The following is a 19033-nucleotide window of genomic DNA, read 5'->3' as shown; positions in this document are numbered from 1 at the left end:
TACAACTTTTTTTTTGTTTGATTTTGTTTTGTGAGGCAATGGGGTTAAGTAATTTACCCAAGGTCATACAACTCTCAAGTATTAGGTGTCTATGAAATGAAATTTGAACTCTGATCCTCCTGACACCAAGGCCAGTGCTCTAGCCATTGCTCCACTTAGTTGCAAGGATGTGTCCTTACTTCCATGCGTTTTAGCTCAAAGGCCTTCAAGGAGGATGACCTTGACTTCAAGGCAGCTTCCTTGTTGATGGCAAATTGTTCAACTTGAAAAGGCTATGAGTCAAAACCAAAGTGGAGGAAGGGTTGGTGCGTGATCTTCTGTTTGCAGATGATTGTGTCTCAGTGCAGCCTCTGAAGCTGAGATGCAACAAAGCATGGATCAATTCTCTGCTGCTTGTGCTCATTTTGGTCTAAACAATTAACACCAAGAAAACCCAGGTGCTCCATCAGCCTGTTCCACACCAGCCAGATGTGGAAGATTGATCACAGCAAATGGAGAAGTTTTGAATACTGTGAACAAGTTCACTTCCTTTGGCAGTGTCCTTTCCTTGGAGATTCACATTGACAATGAGGTTGACACATGCATTGTCAGACCTAGTTCAGTATTTGGAGGCTCCAAAAGAAAGTGTGGGAGAGAAGAAGAATGAGATTGAGCACCAAACTGAAGGTCCACAGTGCTATTGTACTGATCTCATTGTTATGTGCCTGTGAAACCTGGACTGTCTACCAATGCCATGTTAAGGAACTGAATCATTTCCATTTAAACTGTCTTAGGAAGGTTCTGAGACACTGAGGTCCTTTCTCAAGCTAAACTGCCTAGCTTTCCATCATTACTACAGAAAGTGCAACTACCAATGGGCTGGACACGTTAGAATGCCAGATGTACACTTGCCAAAAATACTTTTGTAGAGAACTCACAAAGAGCCGAGACTTATAAGGGGGTAAGACAAAATACCAAGAAACCCTGAAGGTCTCATTAAAAAGCTTTAGAATTGACTGTTACAGCTTGGGAGATCCTGGCACAGGACTGCCCAGCATGGCGTGTCCTCACTCTATGAGAAGGGCAAAATTGAAGCAGCTCCAAGGAAATGTGAGATACATAAGTTTAGAGTATCTACCCCAGGAGGTTATATGGACTATCTGTGGTAGAGCATTCCAAACTCATATTGGTCTGATGAACCATGGTCGGGTACACTGTATTTTGTTTCAAATATAGTGATGTCATTTTGGTCTTCAATAGTGAAGGACAAAAACCAACCAACCAACCACCTCTTAATCAAGTCTTATGATTTTTGCAGTGTGATGGTTTTGTTTCCTCACTGCCTATTCTAATTTCTAATTTATTTTTCTTGCTGAGATAGCTAGCATTTTTTGTACATACTGCATAATCGTGATGATAGTGAGTAATCTTGTATCACTTCGATCATATTGGGAAGGCCTCTAGCTTATCCCCATTACAGGTAATACTTGCTGATTATTTTAAATTGATAGTACTGAATGATTAATCAATGAAGCTGTTCCATGTCCCTAGTATGACCTGAACAAAAATAGTAAAACAAGTCAGGAGCATGGTGACTTTGTATTAAAAAACTTGTATAATTGGGAACCTAGTCAGTCCTCAATAAGGAGGGGAGTGTTTACTGGGAACTTGGCCAGTCCTGTAAATGCAGTCCCTATCTGGAGACAAGACATCCCTCCTGAAACTTGGCTAGTTGGATCTTCTGAGTCCAGAGTCACATAGATACTTGGCACCATGCTTTCTTTGTTTAGAGTCCTAAAACTACACAAGCCTTGCTCAGACCCCTTTGTAATCTCACCCAAGGAGAGGAAGCTAAGCCTGGGACCCTTCTGATCTGGACCATAGAAGGGGTTATTGAAAACCAGGGTTCCCTAGCCTGAGGTATCTTCCATGAGTTGTTGCTTCCCACATCCTATTTGGTTGGGTTTTTTGGAGAATCCAGCTTTGACATTTATTCAAAAAAGAGCAGATAAGGACACAGAGCCTGGCCTGAGACAGGGTGGCTGAGCCCAGGCAAGACTCAAGCCTTCCTCCCTGTTCCAAGGGGCCTTCCTCTTCCCTCCCCATGGCGGGGGGGGGGGGGGGAGAACAGGTTAGGGCTAGAGGGGAATTAGACTCTTATTTGATTTTGTTTATAAAAGAAAATTACACCGAGGTTTGGTGCTCCCTGCAACTAGAGGCCCTCCCAGGGTCAGAGTCCCCAAGAGGGACCAGGATTTCTGTACAATCGGATGTCCCTGGCTACTTGTTGGCCTTGGCCAAGTTGTGGGGTGGGGTGATAGGGTAGCCACCAGGATTCAGGCCACTGAACTGCCTGTATTTGCCTTTGTTCTTGTTGGACGGTTTAAGGATCTGAAAAGAGCACATGAGGGTCTCATCCATACTCATGGCGCCTGCATTGTCAAACTTGCCACAGTAGTTGGGGGCAGAGAACAGGGTCACCAGCTGCCACTTGGCAAAGAACTCATAGCTGTCTTCTACCACCTGGTGTGGTCGGCAGATGAGGTCCAGGTCATGCTTGTGAAGAAACTTGGTCACCACCTCCACTCCAAAAGTAAAGGAGATGCTGCAGTCGTTCTCCCCCCAGCCTTGCATGTCTTTGTCAGGGTCCAATCACAGGAGGTCAAACAGCAGCCCTTGGTCCGGCAGTCCGTGGGCCTCATGATGCGCCAGATCTGCTCCATTGACTGCAGGTCTAGGGACAGTCCTCCATGACAGCAGAAAATCTTCTCATCTATGATGGCTGGGATGGGCAGGCAGTTGAAGCAGTCCGTGAAGGTTTACCAGAGCTAGATGTTGTAGCATCTCTTGCATTCATCATAGAAGCCGTAGATATAGTTGATGCTTGCGCACTCGTGGTTACCTCGGAGGAGGAAGAAGTTCTCAGGGCACTTGATCTTGTAGGCCAACAGCAGGCAAATGGTCTCCAAGGACTGTTTGCCCTGGTCCACGTAGTCCCTCAGGAAGAGGTAGTTGCTCTTGGGGGGAAAGCCCCTGTGCTTGAACAATCTAAGCAGGTCATAGTACTGGCCGTGGATGTCACTGCAGATCTTGAGGGGCGCCTCGAGCTCCAGCAGGATGGGCTGGCTCAGGAAGATCTCCTGGGACTTGAGGCACAGGCCGCAGATCTCGTTCTCCTTCAGCTGCACGTTCTTGCCGGGCCTGGAGCCCTGCACTTTCAGAAGATGCCCGATGATGGAGTCCAGGTTGAGCTTCTCGCTGTCGGTCATGGCAGCGCCGCCCCAAGGGCCCCAGCTCCAGCCCAAGCCCGCAGCCCGCTCACACCACCATGCCCTCTGCCCTCTCCAGATCCTATTTGTTTGGTTGTCTGATGGGTAACTTGATTATCTTTGATACCACATTCTATCTCTTTTGATTTTCTTTAATAATGTTTCCTATTTCTTTCATTATCTTAATTGCACTTCTTATACTTATATAATATGTTAGGAATCATTAATTATCATTGTTGCAAGATTTCCTTTTGTTATAATAATAATAATTATCCACTTCGTGTTTTTCTTCTTTTGGACTGTTTCTTACTATAGGTATTGAGTGGGACAAAGTCTGAGATTTCTTCAGTAGAATATTGTAGATTGGAAAATAGTTAACTATGTGCCCCTCTTCCCCTGACAAATAACTTCTGGGATATTGGTGAAGAGTCAGCTAACCCCACCTTATCTATTGAAGTTCAGATGTCCATTCAATTCCTGGGACTAAAAGGATATTCTGGTTTTGGTTTGAATTACATGCTCTTTTCCTTAGATTAATGTATGAGTCTAGATTGTGAAGACCACATTCCTTATTAATGAGGATGGGTCAGTGGTGGGGAGGGCGGGGATAGAGTTAGGATAAATGTGATTCTTGGACCTTTTGTTTTGCCTCAATCTCTAATTGATTGGGGTCCATTCCTTGAGAAATGAATAAAACTTTCTCTTCATACCTTGAGAGATCTCTGAAACTTAAGTGGTATTTGTCCCACATAGTTTGGGGGCTTTCATGCCCACTGGGGACCTCAGCCTCTCAGGGATTGGCAAAAAGACGCCCCTGCCCAAATTCTGGCAGTTTGCCATTTTCTTGGAAGCCTTGGTTTCCCCTCTGTGCGAGTGACCCAAAGTGGAGAGACTCGGTAGGAAGAGAAGAGCAAATCCGAGGCAAGGACCTGAACAGTCAGTGAGGACGAAAAACAGTCATTAAGTTCTGTGCACAAATGCCCAAAAGAAGGGTAAGCCTAGACCTTGGAATCTGAAGGCACTAGATTCCTGGAGGGTCCATTGGGGTGACTGAAGGTTGGGGGTGACCCCTTTAGGTTTGAGCATAAGAGACTTGGGTCTAAAGGCATTTGGTCCTGACAGGTCTCTGTCAGTGTTTAAAATGGGAAGGGCCCTGTCCTAAGCCTTCCCCCATGGTAAATCAGGTAAATAAGACTAAAATATAATGGGAAAAGTAAGAAGAACATGATTAAGTATTGTTGTCTTATATGAGAAAATAAAGATATAGAAGGAAGAACATATTTGGTCTGCCTTTTGGAGGGAGAGATTGTCAAAGGAGAGGCTAAAATCTCCCCTTCTCAGCATTCCTGAGATGTCAGAAATTTGCCATTGGCCTGTGTTTTGAAATTGTCAGTTTGAAAAATTCTGTTGCATTTTATGTGATCTTTGTGCTTGTCTTTCTTTATATGTTTAGATTGTCTATTTACTTGTGTGATTTGTTAAACAGAGGAAAGGAGGAGTCATCGAGTTCCCCTAAAGAATTCCTTGGGTAGCCTCATTTTGTTATTTTGGATTTTTAGGCAGTATTTATCTAACTCATCACTGGCTCTCCCCTTGAGTCTGTTTTATGCCTTTGTTACAGTGCATAATATGATCCCTCCCTCCTCACTCCTGGCTTGTCTCTTGAGCACTTAAAAGAGGGATTTTTATTTTGATTAAAAAGAAATGGATTGGGGTGGCTAGGTGGCACAGTGGATAAAGCACCGGCCCTGGAGTCAGGAGTACCTGTGTTCAAATCTGGTCTCAGACACTTAATAATTACCTAGCTGTGTGGCATTGGGTAAGCCACTTAACCCCATTTGCCTTACAAAAAACCTAAAAATAAAAAAAAAATAAAAAAAAGAATGGATTATGGTTTTAAATTGACCAAACTCCTCACCCTATTATTCTACCATTATGAGAAGTACCCCCCCCTTCCCTGTTTATGTTGCTGTTTTAGAAAAAGGATTAAGAGAGAGAGTTACTTCAGGAAGAATTAGTAAAATAAGTATTAAAAAGGGACCTTATTTTGAAGTTAAAGAAACAAGAAAGAGACCGTGAATATTACCAAATATGTAAACAAAGATATCATACAAAGAAATGCTATTTTAATTGGAAAAAAGTTAGAAATAAATTCGTTAGGAAATACATTTCAGAAAGACTAGAGAGTCAGGTTAATCCTAAAGTATATAATGTGTTACCAAAATATGGCAGTATAGGGGAAACTAAATAGTTAATTTTTTTCCAGAACAATATGGTAACATTAGAGCATCAGGAGTTTATCATATAGATTCTTATAATGTCGGTTATTACAGAAAATCAACCCCCCCCAGAAAGGATTGTCCCTCTATAAAAGTTATCTAGCTTACTCTATTTGAAGGGGGGGCAGGAAATATTCTAATTAGGCTAAGGGATTTTTTGAATGACTGTTTGCTTTCTCTAGGGTTTTAGCAGCTATAATCCAGAAATGTTAAATATTAAATCCTTGGAATGAAAAGTGTATTGTGAAAAGTGTGGTTCTAGTTCAAAATAGTATTAAAGTCAGGAGCTAATGAAAAGGAATGGTAGAACAGTATATTGTGGAAAATGTGAGTTGTATAGTCTGAGTAAAAGGTTCTGAAAATCCAGATGTAGAGACAATTGGGGTTTTTGAACCATTTGTTAAGTATGGAAATTGGCTGAATCATATAGATAGAGGATTTGAGCAGGTTTGACTTTGTATACCAAAGATGGATTTGGGGAACTTTGTAAAGTACTTTAGAAATCATTCTAAGAGAAGGAAGTGGTTGTGCAGCGGCCCCCATGTGCAAATTAGTCTCTCCCTCACTTAGCTGGTGGTAGCTTTGCTAGGTGTACAGAGTTAAAGAAAAGGGAGGAGGATTCTTTTTTTAGTGAATTTTTATTTATTTATTCTTATTTTTGTACAATATTTTTATATACATTACTAAAATACTCTTGTTAAGAGTAAATATAATATCCCCTCCCACTCCAAAAAATATAGACCCACATGAACAATAAAGACAAAAAATAAAATTTAAAATAATAATAATGATAATAATAGGGGCAGCCAAGTGGCGCAGTAGTTGGAGCACCGGCCCTGGTGCCAGGAGCACCTGAGTCCAAATCTGGCCCCAGACACCCAACAATCACCTGGCTGTGTGACCCTGGGCAAGCCACCCCAACACCATTGCCTTGCAAAAACTAAAAAAAAAAAAAAACTCAAAATAAAATAATAATAATAATAATAATAATACCAGTAGGGTGACCAGTTGGCACGGTGGACAGAGCACTGGCCTTGGAGTCAGGAGCACCCGGGTCTAAATCTGGCCTCAGACCCCCAACAATCACCCAGCTATGCAGCCCCAGGCAAGTCACCCAACCCTATTTGCCCTGCACCTCCCACAATAATAAAATAATAATAATAATAATAATAATAATAATAATGATAATGATAATAATAACTGTGCTTCAGTTTGTGCTCTAACACCTCCAGCTCTGTCACAGGTGGATCACATTCTTTAGGATAAATCAATCACAAAAGCTACTCCATATTTTCCCACCATCGCCATTGCTGATCACAACTCCCTCCATTCATACTTCCCCACTACCATATACTATATTTTCTCTGTCCTTTCACTCTGTCCCTCTTCTTAAATGTACTGTAGGGTAGCTGACTGGCTCAGCAGATCTATCCCTGGCCCTGGGACCAAGAGGCCCCAAGGCCACATACCACCCCTTAGGCCCAGCATCCTCCTGGCCTTGTGGTCCCAGACAGACCATCCAATCCCAGCCCCTTGCAAGAAGTAAAAAAGAAAATGTGTTATATCTGACCACTCTTACCCCCACAGTCCACCCTCTCCTCCATCATTCACATCCTCCCCCTCCCCCTGTCCCCCTTCTCTCCTTCTTACTCAGATGTCTATACCCTATTTTGTATAAATGCTGTTTCCTCTCCTAGCCATCTCTGATGTGAGTGAAGGTCCCCTCATTTCCCCTTGCCTTCCCCCTTCCATATCATTGTAATAAAAAAATCTTATTATATGAAATATCTTAGCCCATTCCCCTCTCCTTTTTCTTTCTCTGATTACATTTCCATTTTTTCTATTGACTCCATTTTTACACTATATTATATCTTCAAATTCAGCTGTCTCCTGTGCTTCATCTATAAAAGCTCCTTCTACCTGCTCTATTAAATGAGAAGTTTCTCATGAGTATTATCAGTATCATTTTTCTATATAGGAATACATGCAGTTCATCATCATTAAGTTCCTCATATTTTCCCCTTCCCCTCCACTCTCTATGCTTCACCAGAGTCCTGTATTTGAAGATCAAACCTTCAGCTCTAGCCATTTTAACAGGAACATTTGAAGTTCCCCTGGTTTGTTGAAAGTCCATCTTTTTCCCTGGAAGAGTATGTTCAGTTTTGCTGGGTAGTTGATTCTCAGTTGCATTCCAAGCCCTACAAGCTTCCAATGTAGTTGCTGCTAAGTCCTGTGTGATTCTGACTGCAGCTCCACAATATATGAATTGTGTCCTTGTGGCTGCTTGTAATATTTTCTCTTTGACTTGGGAGTTCTGGAACTTGGCTACAATATTCCTGGGGGGGGGGGGGGGGAATTGGATCTCTTTCTGGGGGAGATCAGTGGATTCTCTCAATTTCTATTTTGCCCTCTGCTTCTAGGATATCTGGGCAATTTTCCTGAAGGAATTCTTTAAAAATGATGTCAAGTCTCTTTTCCTGATCATGATTTTCAGGTATCCCAATAATTTTTAAATTATCTTTCCTGAATCTTTTCCAGATCTGTTGTTTTTTCAACTAAATGTTTCACATTTTCTTCTAATTTTTCATTCTTTTGGTTTTGAAGTATTGTGTCTTGATTTCTTTTAAAGTCATCAGCTTCCCTCAGTTCTATTCTATACCTAAAGGTTTGTTTTCCTCAGAAAGCTTTCTTATCTCTTTTTCCATCTTACCAATGCTGCTTTTTAAAGCATTCTTCTCCTCAATAACTTTTTGAACTGTTTTATCCATTTGACTTATGCTGGTTTTTGACATGTTATTTTCTTCAGCATTTCTTTGGATCTTCTTGACTAAGCTGCTGACTTCTTTTTCATGTTTTTCCTGCATCTCTCTCATTTGCTTTCCCAATTTTTCTTTTATCTCCCTCACTTGATTTTCAAAATCTTCTTTGAATTCTGTCATATCCTCAGTCCAATTTTTGTTTTTCTTGGAGTCTTTAGATTGAGGAACTTGGACTTCCTCATCTTCAGATTGAGTATTTTGATCCTTCTTGGGATCATAGACAATGTATTTCTCAATGGTGTTCCTCTTTTTTCTGTTTACTCATTTCCCCAGCCTGCACCTGGTTTTTGGGATACTTACTGAACTTTTGAGTATTATTGGGACACCCCCCACAAGGATTCCAGTGTGTGATTCCAGTGTCTTCCTTCCTGGTCCTTGAATGACCACAAAAATACCCCTCTGCCTTGGGGCTGATGTGGGGCAGGCCCTACTGTTCTATGGGGGGCATAGCCTGTGATCAGAATCTGAATGTGGTCAGAGCCCCAGAGTCCTGTTCCAGGTACAGAGGACAGACCTCAGAAGACTCTCTCCACTCCCCTACCTTAGGTATGCTGAGTACTCAAGACTCAGTTGCCTGAGGGCTCCTGCTTACCAGCTCTGCCTGCTTCTGGATCCTGGATCTGGGCTGCCAAGGCCATGCTGCTTGCTGAGTCCCCAGAGGGCTGGGCTTCATGCACTGGCTCTGGCAGAGGGCGTGCACTGATCTTCCAAGTTGTACCCCGTGCTCCCCAGAGTGTAGATCAGGAAACTACCCCTGCTGCCTTGAATCGTAGCTTCCCAGCACCCTGGGGTTGTCTCCTGGAGGCTGAAGTTCTTTCACTCTGTAAGGCCACACCTCTAACCCCCATGGAGCGGAGCATTTCCACTATTTTCCAGGTTACCTAGGGCTGGAGAATTGCCTCACTGGATCCCTCAGTGGGTTCTGTCTCTCAAAAATTTAGTTAGAGTCCTTATTTTATAAGTTTTGAAGCATTAGAAAGAGAGAGCACCTAAGAAAGTATCTTCTCCTGTCACCATCTTGGCTTTAACCCTGGGAGGGAGATTCTTAAAGAGAAAAAAAGCTGTGCTTTGGGGAGAGTTTAGAAGTTTAAGAGAACAAAGAACCTTTAAGGGAAAGGGTGAGAAGTTAGAGGAGGGAAGATTTCCTATCCTTATGCTTTCTCCTTGGGTTGGTGGGTTGGATACATGGTGGTCTCAATCCCATCGCCATCCAGTTAAGACTTGGAACACTAGATCAGTCCACCTGATAGCCCCACCCACCTGTGGAGGGAGAGGCGGAGAGAGGAGACCTCAAATACTTAAGCCTTAAAGGGAAAAAGACCCCATCACAAGTGGGATGTGTGATAGGAAAGAAAAAATAAAATAAAATCCAGGGGGTAGGAGATACATTTATTGAAAGGAAATTACATTTAATGAATAATCTGCTCTGTCCATGTGGCCTGAGTAATGACTCTCACTAAGGTTTCTGAATAGTGTTTCCCAAAACTCTTAAGGGTTTTAAAAGAGAGATATTAGTGTTGTAACAATCCGACAAAATTTTACAGAATGCGAGGAATTAAATAATCTAGATTGTTAAATTAGTTTGGGATTATAAACTTTTAACACTATTGTAACTTTTGCAAGGAGTTAAGCAGTTTGGGATTTTAAACTTTATTGTAAACTTTACTGTAACACCTTTGGGTTAAAGAAAAGTGGTATTGTATTACGAAAAAGAAAAATACTTACGTTACCAGGGATGTTTACTGATTTCTTTTGGGGAAAAGCTCTAATTCATTTTAATGTTAAGCCTAATAATGCTAACAATTGTATTTATTTTGGAAAGAGTTTTTGAATGTGAGTGCTGGATTCTCAGTATAAGGTACACTGAAGTTTTATCACACTAAACTGTTGGGAAATTTAGTTGTTATTGATTTGAGGTTTAAATGATATGTATGAGACTGAATTCTGAGAATCTGGGCAAAGAGGTCTGGAAGACAAAAGTATAAAGATCATAGGACATTCATTTTGCTCTTGTTCTAAGGGAAATGAGATGTTTAAATAAGAATTTTATGATTAAGTTAAGAAAGTGGACTTCTTGTAACTGCAGACACCTGATGAGGGGATTCTGACATGCTGTAAGGTAACTTATTGATGAATAAGATGTGTTTATCAGTTATGTGATATTCTTTTGTATTTGCAAAGAGATTATATTTGCAATATTGATTTATCTCTTGTGAATATGTTATTTAAATATTGTATTGTTAAAGCCTGGGATTAGTATATGATTGCTTTGAAGGGCAGTAAGGGAAATACCAAAAAGTATAACTCTTTTCTGGGATAGATAGATCTGTGGGTTCACGAATAATGTAATAATGGAAGGATTGCTTTGTACAATGTAGTAATTTGTGTGTTACTTTTATTGCTGTTCTCTGATATTGAAGTTAATAACACATGTTAGAAATTTAAGGTTACCTAATATGTTGTAATGATTTTAAAGAATTCTGAAAAGTAATTCATTCACGGGGGGGGGGGGGGGGGGGCGGGGCGAGGCAACTAGGTGGTGAAGCTGAGTTCAAATCAGGCCTCAGACACTTAGTGATTACCTAAGCTGTGTGACCTTGTACAAGTCACTTAACTACAATTGCCTTGCCAAAACAAAAATAACAATGTGTATGTTGAGGATAGCTAGCAGCTAAACAAGTTTATATATAGAAGTTTCTAGTTATATAAGTGAACTGGGAATATTTTGGATATGTATGTATGTTCCCAAACTGGTTGTTTTCTTTGAAGTAAAAGCACCATGAGAAAGATAAACACAAGATCATTTCAGACTTTTCTGTGCAATCTCCTGGACAAAGGAGATGTTTATTTGTTGTAAAATACAACAGACTAGAAGGAGGTTTCTCTCTAGCCAAAGGCAATACGATGTACCATCTTTATACAGAGAGAGAATAGATATGATTTCAGGCAAAGGGATGTCTCTAGTAAGAAGTAGAAGATGAGGCCTGTGAGGCCAGTCATAGTTAGAATACCTGGTTTTAGGCCAAGACCCGGGAAGGATGCTCAGAGCTTTAGGTAGGGGTTTCATTAATTGGAACCCCATTAAAATTATAATTGGAATTATAATTTTAGTGAATTTAATGAATTGTATTCACTGGAAGTTCCAATTAGGTAAAATGACTATTTTAGATCATGGGACTTTTAATCAATTTTCTCTTATATCAGATACCAGGATGGTCAACAAAAGGAAATGCCACTGGGTAAATGTCATGTTCTTGGAGCCAAGGAAACCAATGGGCTAAAGATTTCAGGAGACAGGGATGGGCAGCAGAAGGGGCAGCTTCTCAGTATGGCTTTGACTTGATTTCCCCAAAATGACATTTGGATAATATCTCACCTGGAAGAATAAATCTGGCCTACGATATTTGACTTACCCACATGACCTCTGCCTGGACACTGACATTCAATACTTACATCTGTAAAGGAATTTTCCTTTAATGTCCTAGATCTTTATAGTTGGTTACTAAGCAAACTAGAAAAAGAAGTTTTAGGTGAATTGGATCTAATAGCCAGAGACAGGTTAGGTGTCTGGCTCTGACACCTGCTACATGCTAAGATAGGAAATAAGTTTCCTTAGTTTTTGTGTTAGAGGAGATATTTAGGTAAGGAGAAGAATGGGAAATTCTTAGGATAATTACAGTTTCAAGTTCTAGTTTAAGGAAAGGAATGTGAGTTAGCTAAGTACACCAGGAAAAGGAAAATGTGGGAATATTTGGGGGAAAAATTCATTTTGGATAAGGATATTGGAGTCATTATTGTAAGGAGAGCAGAGGTTAGAATTGTTTTATTTTAAACCAGATGCTGGTACTCTTAGAACCAAGATGACTGTTGAATGTATATGTTACAAACTTGAGTCAATGTGATCATTCTCATTGGTAGTTTGCTCATGTAGTAAAACACTAATAGAAGTTTATTGTGTTAAAAGTGAAGCATGGGGGACTTCCGGCCAAGATGGCGGAGAGAAGACAGGCACAGTTCTAAAGTCTCCTGAACTCTTCCCCATCTATCACATGAAACAAACCTCTTAAAAGAATTCTGAACCAGGAAACCCAGAAAGAAAAGCCAGGAGAGGAAAATCTACCTCAGGATTTGTCTCCCACAGCAGCCTTGGCTGAGTACCGACAAGTGAGTCTGGGCTCCGAGGGAAGATCAGCCTGGGATCAGCCAGATTAACAGCTGAATTGGAACCAGGAGTCTGAGGGCCCGAGAGCCAGACCTGCTGGATCAGTGATAGGGCTGCACAAAGGGGGCTTGGGTCTGTTGGGAAGCAGAGGCACTGGCGTTGGTGCTGTCCCCCTGGAGCTTGGGGAAGGGGCTACGGGGAGAGGTCTGGTGCAGGAGAGCTGCAGATGCCATCCCTGGGCTCCTCAGGTCTGAGAAACTCTGAGTCCACGCCTCCATTGCACAGAGGCCTCCTCCCAAACAAATGCAAATTAATTCTGCTTCAGGCCCAGGTGTGTGAGCAGAAGAACCAGCCCAGCTGAGGAATGACCTCAGGTCAGGGTAAAGCCCACCATTGATTGAAGGCAAAAGAATTCAATAGTTCCAACTCCTCCCTTCAAGGAAAGGGAGAAGGCCTCTCAACCAAGGTCACAGACACTCCAGAGAGGGCAATCAGCACCTCCTACTGGCCAGACAGAGAAACTGCACTCAGTAAAGTTTTTAGCGATCCCAAGCCCAGGTGAACCAGCCCCCCCCCCCCCCCCCCCCCCCCCCCCCCCCGCAACTCAAGGTCTTAGCATAATGAAGAAGGGTCAGCAGAAAGGTGGATCCATAGAAAAATTCCTGGAAGGGAAAGACCCCAACTCAGAGAGACCTGGAACCTCTGAGGAGATTACAATCTGGTCTCCAGCACAGAAAGACTTCCTTGAAGAAATAAGGAAGGAGCTTAAAAATTTGGGAGAGACAATTAATACCTTGCAACAAGAAAACAAAACCTTAGAAGGTAAAATTGGACAAAGACAAAAGGAGAATAAGTCTCTCAGATCCTCAAATGAGCAAATGCAAAAAGAAATTAATTCTTTCAGAACCTCAATTGGTCAAATGGAAAGCTCTTTCAAAAGTAGAATTGACCAACTGGAAAAGGAGTTGCAAAAGGTTAATGAAGAAAACTCCTCCCCCAAAAAAAGAATGGAGTCTACAGAAACTAATGACTCCATGAGACAGCAAGAGTCAGTTAAACAAAATCAAAAAATAGAAAAAAATAGAAGCAAATGTAAAATACCTGATCAACAAAACCACTGACCTCAAGAATAGATCGAGGAGGGGCAACCTGAAAATTGTAGGACGTCCTGAAAACATTGAAGAGAAAAAAAGCCTGGACTTAATATTACAGGGTCTAGTGATGGAAAACTGCCCTGATATCATGGAATCGGAGTGCAAAGTAGTTATTGAAAGAGTACATCGATCCCCACCAGAAAAGATCCTAAAATGGAAACACCAAGGAGTGTTGTGGCCAAACTGCAGAACTATCAGATAAAAGAGAAAATCCTGCAAGCAGCCAGAAAGAAGCAATTTAAATATCAAGGAGCCACAGTAAGGATCACTCAGGACCTGGCTGAATCAACATTAAGGGATCAAAGGGGCTGGAACGAGATATTTTGAAGAGCAAGGGAGCTTGGAATGCAGCCAAGAATCTACTTTCCTGCAAAGCTGAGCCTTCTCTTCCAGGGACAAAGATGGACATTTAACAAAATGGAAGAATTCCAAAAATTTCTGATGAAAAGACCAGAACTAAACAGAAAATTTGGATATCAAACAGGAGTTTCAAGAGACACATGAAAAGGTAAAAAAAGGGGGGAGCAGTAAAAGGAAAAAAATGCAATCCAGTAAGTTGAAACTGGCTATATTCCAGCATGGGGTGGGGGAGAGACTCTCATAAATCCTGAGAAATGTAAATCTAACAGAGAGAATACACCTAGCCAGAAATGATGGACATCTATGACCTATCCATGAGACTGCTATCTAGTGGGATGTAACTGGCTTTAACCCCACTTGGGAGAAAGACTCTAATAACTCTCAGGAATTTTGACTCTATCCAATAGAATATACTGAACTAGAAGGGATAGACAATCAGAATTTTCTATGACCTAGATAGAATGATCTAAAAAAATACACTACCTTCCTAAAAAGGGGGACAGGAAAGAGATAGGAGGAGGGAGGGGATTGAATGGGACAAATCTCATTACACTAAGAGGTACTAAAAAACCTATGGTAATAGAGGGGAAGAAGGGAGCAGAGGAGAAACACCTGAATCTTCTTCTCATCAGCCTTGGCTTAAAGTCAACCTACACATGCTCAGTTAACTTATAAAACATCTAACCTTTCACGTATTAAAAGGGGAAAAGGGGAGGGGGGATGGAGAAAGGGAAGGGGAGTAGGGGAAATAAGGTGAAAAAACAAAAGGAAGGGAAGGGAAAAGGGAAAGAAAGGGGAGGGTGTGATATAGGAGGGCAAACATACTGAAGGGGGTGGTATTCAAAAACAAAATACTGGGGAATATGGATAAAAGGGGGGGAAGGGGGAAAATACAAACAGAGGGAAGATAGCACAGAGGGCAATAAAGAATTAGTAATCATAACCTTGAATGTGAATGGGATGAACTCTCCCTTAAAATGTAAGCAAATAGCAGAGTGAATTAAAAAACAGAATCCTACAATATGCTGCTTACAAGAAACTCATTTGAAGCAGAGAGATACATATAGAGTAAAGGTAAAAGGTTGGAGCAAAATATATTTTGCTTCAGCTGAAGTAAAAAAAGCAGGGGTAGCAATCCTTATCTAAGACAAAGCAGCAGCAAAAATAGATAGCATTAAAAGAGATAAGGAAGGAAACTTTATCCTCCTAAAAGGTACCATAGACAATAAAGTCATTTCAATATTGAATGTATATGCACCCAGTGGGACAGCACCCAAATTCTTAGAGGAGAAGCTGAAAGAATTACAGGAAGACATAGACAGCAAAACTCTACTAGTAGGAGACCTCAACCTCCCACTATCAGATCTAGATAAATCAAATCATAAAACAAACAAAAAAGAAATTAGGGAGGTAAATAGATTGTTAGAAAAATTAGATATGGTAGACTTATGGAGGAAACTGAATGGGGATAGGAAGGAATATACCTTTTTCTCTGCAGTACATGGAACTTATACAAAAATTGACCATGTACTAGGACATAAAAACCTAATGATCAACTGTAGAAAGGCAGAAATAGTGAATACATCTTTCTCAGATCACAATGCAATAAAAGTTATATGCAATACAGGACCAAGGAGATATAGACCCAGAACAAATTGGAAACTGAATAACCTCATTTTAAAAAATGAGTGGGCCAAAAAACAAATTATAGAAAGAATTAACCATTTTATCGTAGATAATGATAATAATAAAACAACATACCAAAACCTATGGGATTCATTCAAAGCAACTCTCAGGGGATATATTATAGCTCTAAATTCTTATATGAATAAATTGGAGAAAGAGGAAATCAATGAACTAAGCATGCAACTAAAAAAATTAGAGAAAGATCAAATCAAAAATCCCCAATCAAATACCAAATTAGAAACTTTAAAAATTAAAGGAGAAATTAATAAAATTGAAAGCAAAAAAACTATTGAATTAATAAATAAAACCAAAAGTTGGTATTATGAAAAAAACCAATAAAATTGATAAACCTCTGGTCAATTTAATTAAAAAAAAGAAAGAAGAAAACCAAATTGCTAGTATTATAAATGAAAAATGTGAACTCACCACCAGTGAGGAGGAAATTAAAGTAATAATTCAAAATTATTTTGCCCAACTCTATGCCAATAAATTTGATAATCTAAGTGAAATGGATGAATATTTACAAAAATATAAGTTGCCCAGGTTAAATGAAGAAGAGATTAAATACCTAAACAACCCTATCTCATAAAAAGAAATTCAACAAGCCATTATTGAACTCCCTAAAAAAAAAATCTCCAGGGCCTGATGGATTCACAAGTGAATTCTACCAAACATTTAAAGAACAATTGGTTCCAATCCTATATAAACTCTTTGGAAAAATAGGGAAAGATGGAACTCTGCCTAACTCTTTCTATGAAACCAATATGGTACTGTTACCTAAACCAGGAAGAGTTAAAACAGAGAAAGAAAATTATAGACCTATTTCCCTGATGAATATAGATGCAAAAATCCTAAAATCTTAGCAAAATGACTACAAGTCATCACTAGGATAATACATTATGATCAAGTAGGACTCATTCCAGGAATGCAGAGTTGGTTCAATATTAGGAAAACTGTTAGTATACTCAATTATATCAACAACAAACCTATCAGAAATCATATGATCATATCAATAGATGCTGAAAAAGCTTTTGACAAAATACAGCATCCATTCCTATTAAAAACACTAGAGAATGTAGGAATAAATGGACTGTTCCTTAAAATAATTAGCAGTATCTATCTGAAACTAACAACAAGCACTATATTCAAAGGGGAGAGGCTAGAGGCATTCCCAATAAGATCAGGGGTTAAACAAAGGTGCCCATTATCACCACTACTATTCAATATTGTATTAGAAATGTTAGCATCAGCAATTAGAGAAGAAAAAGCAATTGAAGGAATTAGAATTGGGAAGGAAGAGACAAAACTCTCACTCTTCGCAGATGACATGATGGTCTACCTAGAGAATCCCAAGAAATCATCTAAAAAACTACTGGAAACAATTAGCAATTTTAGCAAAGTTGCAGGTTATAAAATAAACCCCCATAAATCCTCAACTTTTCTATATATGTCTAGCAAGAAACAGCAGGAAGAGCTAGAAAGAGATATCCCATTCAAAGTAACCTCAGACAGTGTAAAATATTTGGGAGTCTATTTGCCAAGACAGAAGCAGAATCTTTTTGAAAACAATGATAAAACACTTCTCACACAAATTAAATCAGATTTAAATAACTGGGCAAATATCAATTGCTCATGAATAGGGAGAGCTAATATAATAAAAATGACAATTCTACCAAAACTAAACTATCTGTTTAGTGCCCTACCAATCAAAATTCCAAAAAATTACTTTAATGAGTTAGAAAAAATTGTAAGTAAATTCATATGGAGAAATAAAAAGTCAAGAATTGCCAGGAGCTTAATGAAAAAAAATGCAAACGAAGGTGGCTTACCACTACCCGATCTAAAATTATATTATAAAGCATCAGTCATCAAAACTGTTTGGTATTGGCTAAGAAATAGAGTGGTGGACCAGTGGAATAGACTAGGTGTAAAATCAGAAGAGGAGTATAGAAATCTGCTGTTTGATAAACCCAAAGAGTCCGGCCACTGGGATAAAAACTCCTCTTTGATAAAAACTGCTGGGAAAATTGGAAGTTAGTATGGAAGAAACTTAGATTAGACCAACACCTCACACCCTTTACCAAGATCAGATCCAAATGGTTACAGGACATAGACATAAAAAACAATACTGTAAGCAAATTAGAAGATCAAGGACTAGTCTACCTGTCAGATCTATGGAAAGGGAAGCAGATTATGACCAAGGAAGAGTTGGAGAACATCACTAAAAACCAATTAGATGATTTCAATTACATTAAATTAAAAAGCTTTTGTACAGATAAAACCAATATAATCAAGATCAAAAGAAAAGTAGTAAATTGGGAAACAATCTTTACAACTAATGATTCTGACAAAGGACTCATTTCTAAAATATACAGAGAACTGAGTCATATTTTTAAAACAAAAAGCCATTCCCCAATTGACAAATGGTCAAAGGATATGCAAAGGCAATTTACAGATGAGGAGATCAAAGCAATCCATAGCCATATGAAAAAATGCTCTAAATCATTAATTATTAGAGAAATGCAAATTAAAGCTTCTCTGAGGTACCACCTCACACCTCTCAGATTGGCCAGTATGACCAGGAAGGGTAATGATCATTGTTGGAAGGGATGTGGGAAATCTGGGACACTATTACACTGTTGGTGGAGCTGTGAACTCATCCAACCCTTCTGGAGAGCTATTTGGAACTATGCACAAAGGGCAACAAAAATGTGCATACCCTTTGACCCAGCAATACCACGACTGGTTCTATACCCTGAAGAGATGAGGAAAAAGGGTAAAAACATTACTTGTACAAAATATTCATAGCAGCCCTGTTTGTGGTGGCAAAGAATTGGAAATCCAGTAGATGTCCTTCAATTGGGGAATAGCTTAGCAAACTAAGGTATATGTATGTCATGGAACACTATTGTTCTATTAGAAACCAGGAGGGATGGGATTTCAGGGAAACCTGGAGGGATTTGCATGAACTGATGCTGAGTGAGATGAGCAGAACCAGAAAAACTATTCCCTTTAATTTAGGAAAAAAAACAGATATCTTATTGTCTGATCTTGTTACCTCTTAGACTTCTCTTCTTTAAGGATATGATTTCTCTCTCATCACACCCAATTTGGATCAAGGTACAACATAGAAACAAAGTAAAGACTGACGGAGTGCTATCTGTGGGGTGGGGGTGGGGGGAGGGAAGCAAGATTGGGAGAAAATTGTAAAACTCAAATAAAATCTTTAAAAAAAAAAACAACAAAAAAAAAAGTGAAGCATGTTTGTCAATATGGCCATAAGGCAAAAATGTAAATTGTAATAATCTCCAGAATCTCATTGTTT

The 19033-nt window shown here is 39.8% G+C and overlaps 1 pseudogene; it reads right to left on the bottom strand.

Annotated features, from left to right (window-relative positions):
* Positions 1–2259: 2259 nt before the first annotated feature.
* Positions 2260–3248, bottom strand: LOC141512361 (serine/threonine-protein phosphatase PP1-alpha catalytic subunit pseudogene; annotated as a pseudogene).
* Positions 3249–19033: the final 15785 nt, after the last annotated feature.

The sequence above is a fragment of the Macrotis lagotis genome, chromosome 1 (genome assembly GCF_037893015.1).
Source record: "Macrotis lagotis isolate mMagLag1 chromosome 1, bilby.v1.9.chrom.fasta, whole genome shotgun sequence".
Taxonomy (NCBI): domain Eukaryota; kingdom Metazoa; phylum Chordata; class Mammalia; order Peramelemorphia; family Peramelidae; genus Macrotis; species Macrotis lagotis.
This window is presented reverse-complemented; position numbering and strand designations above follow the sequence as displayed.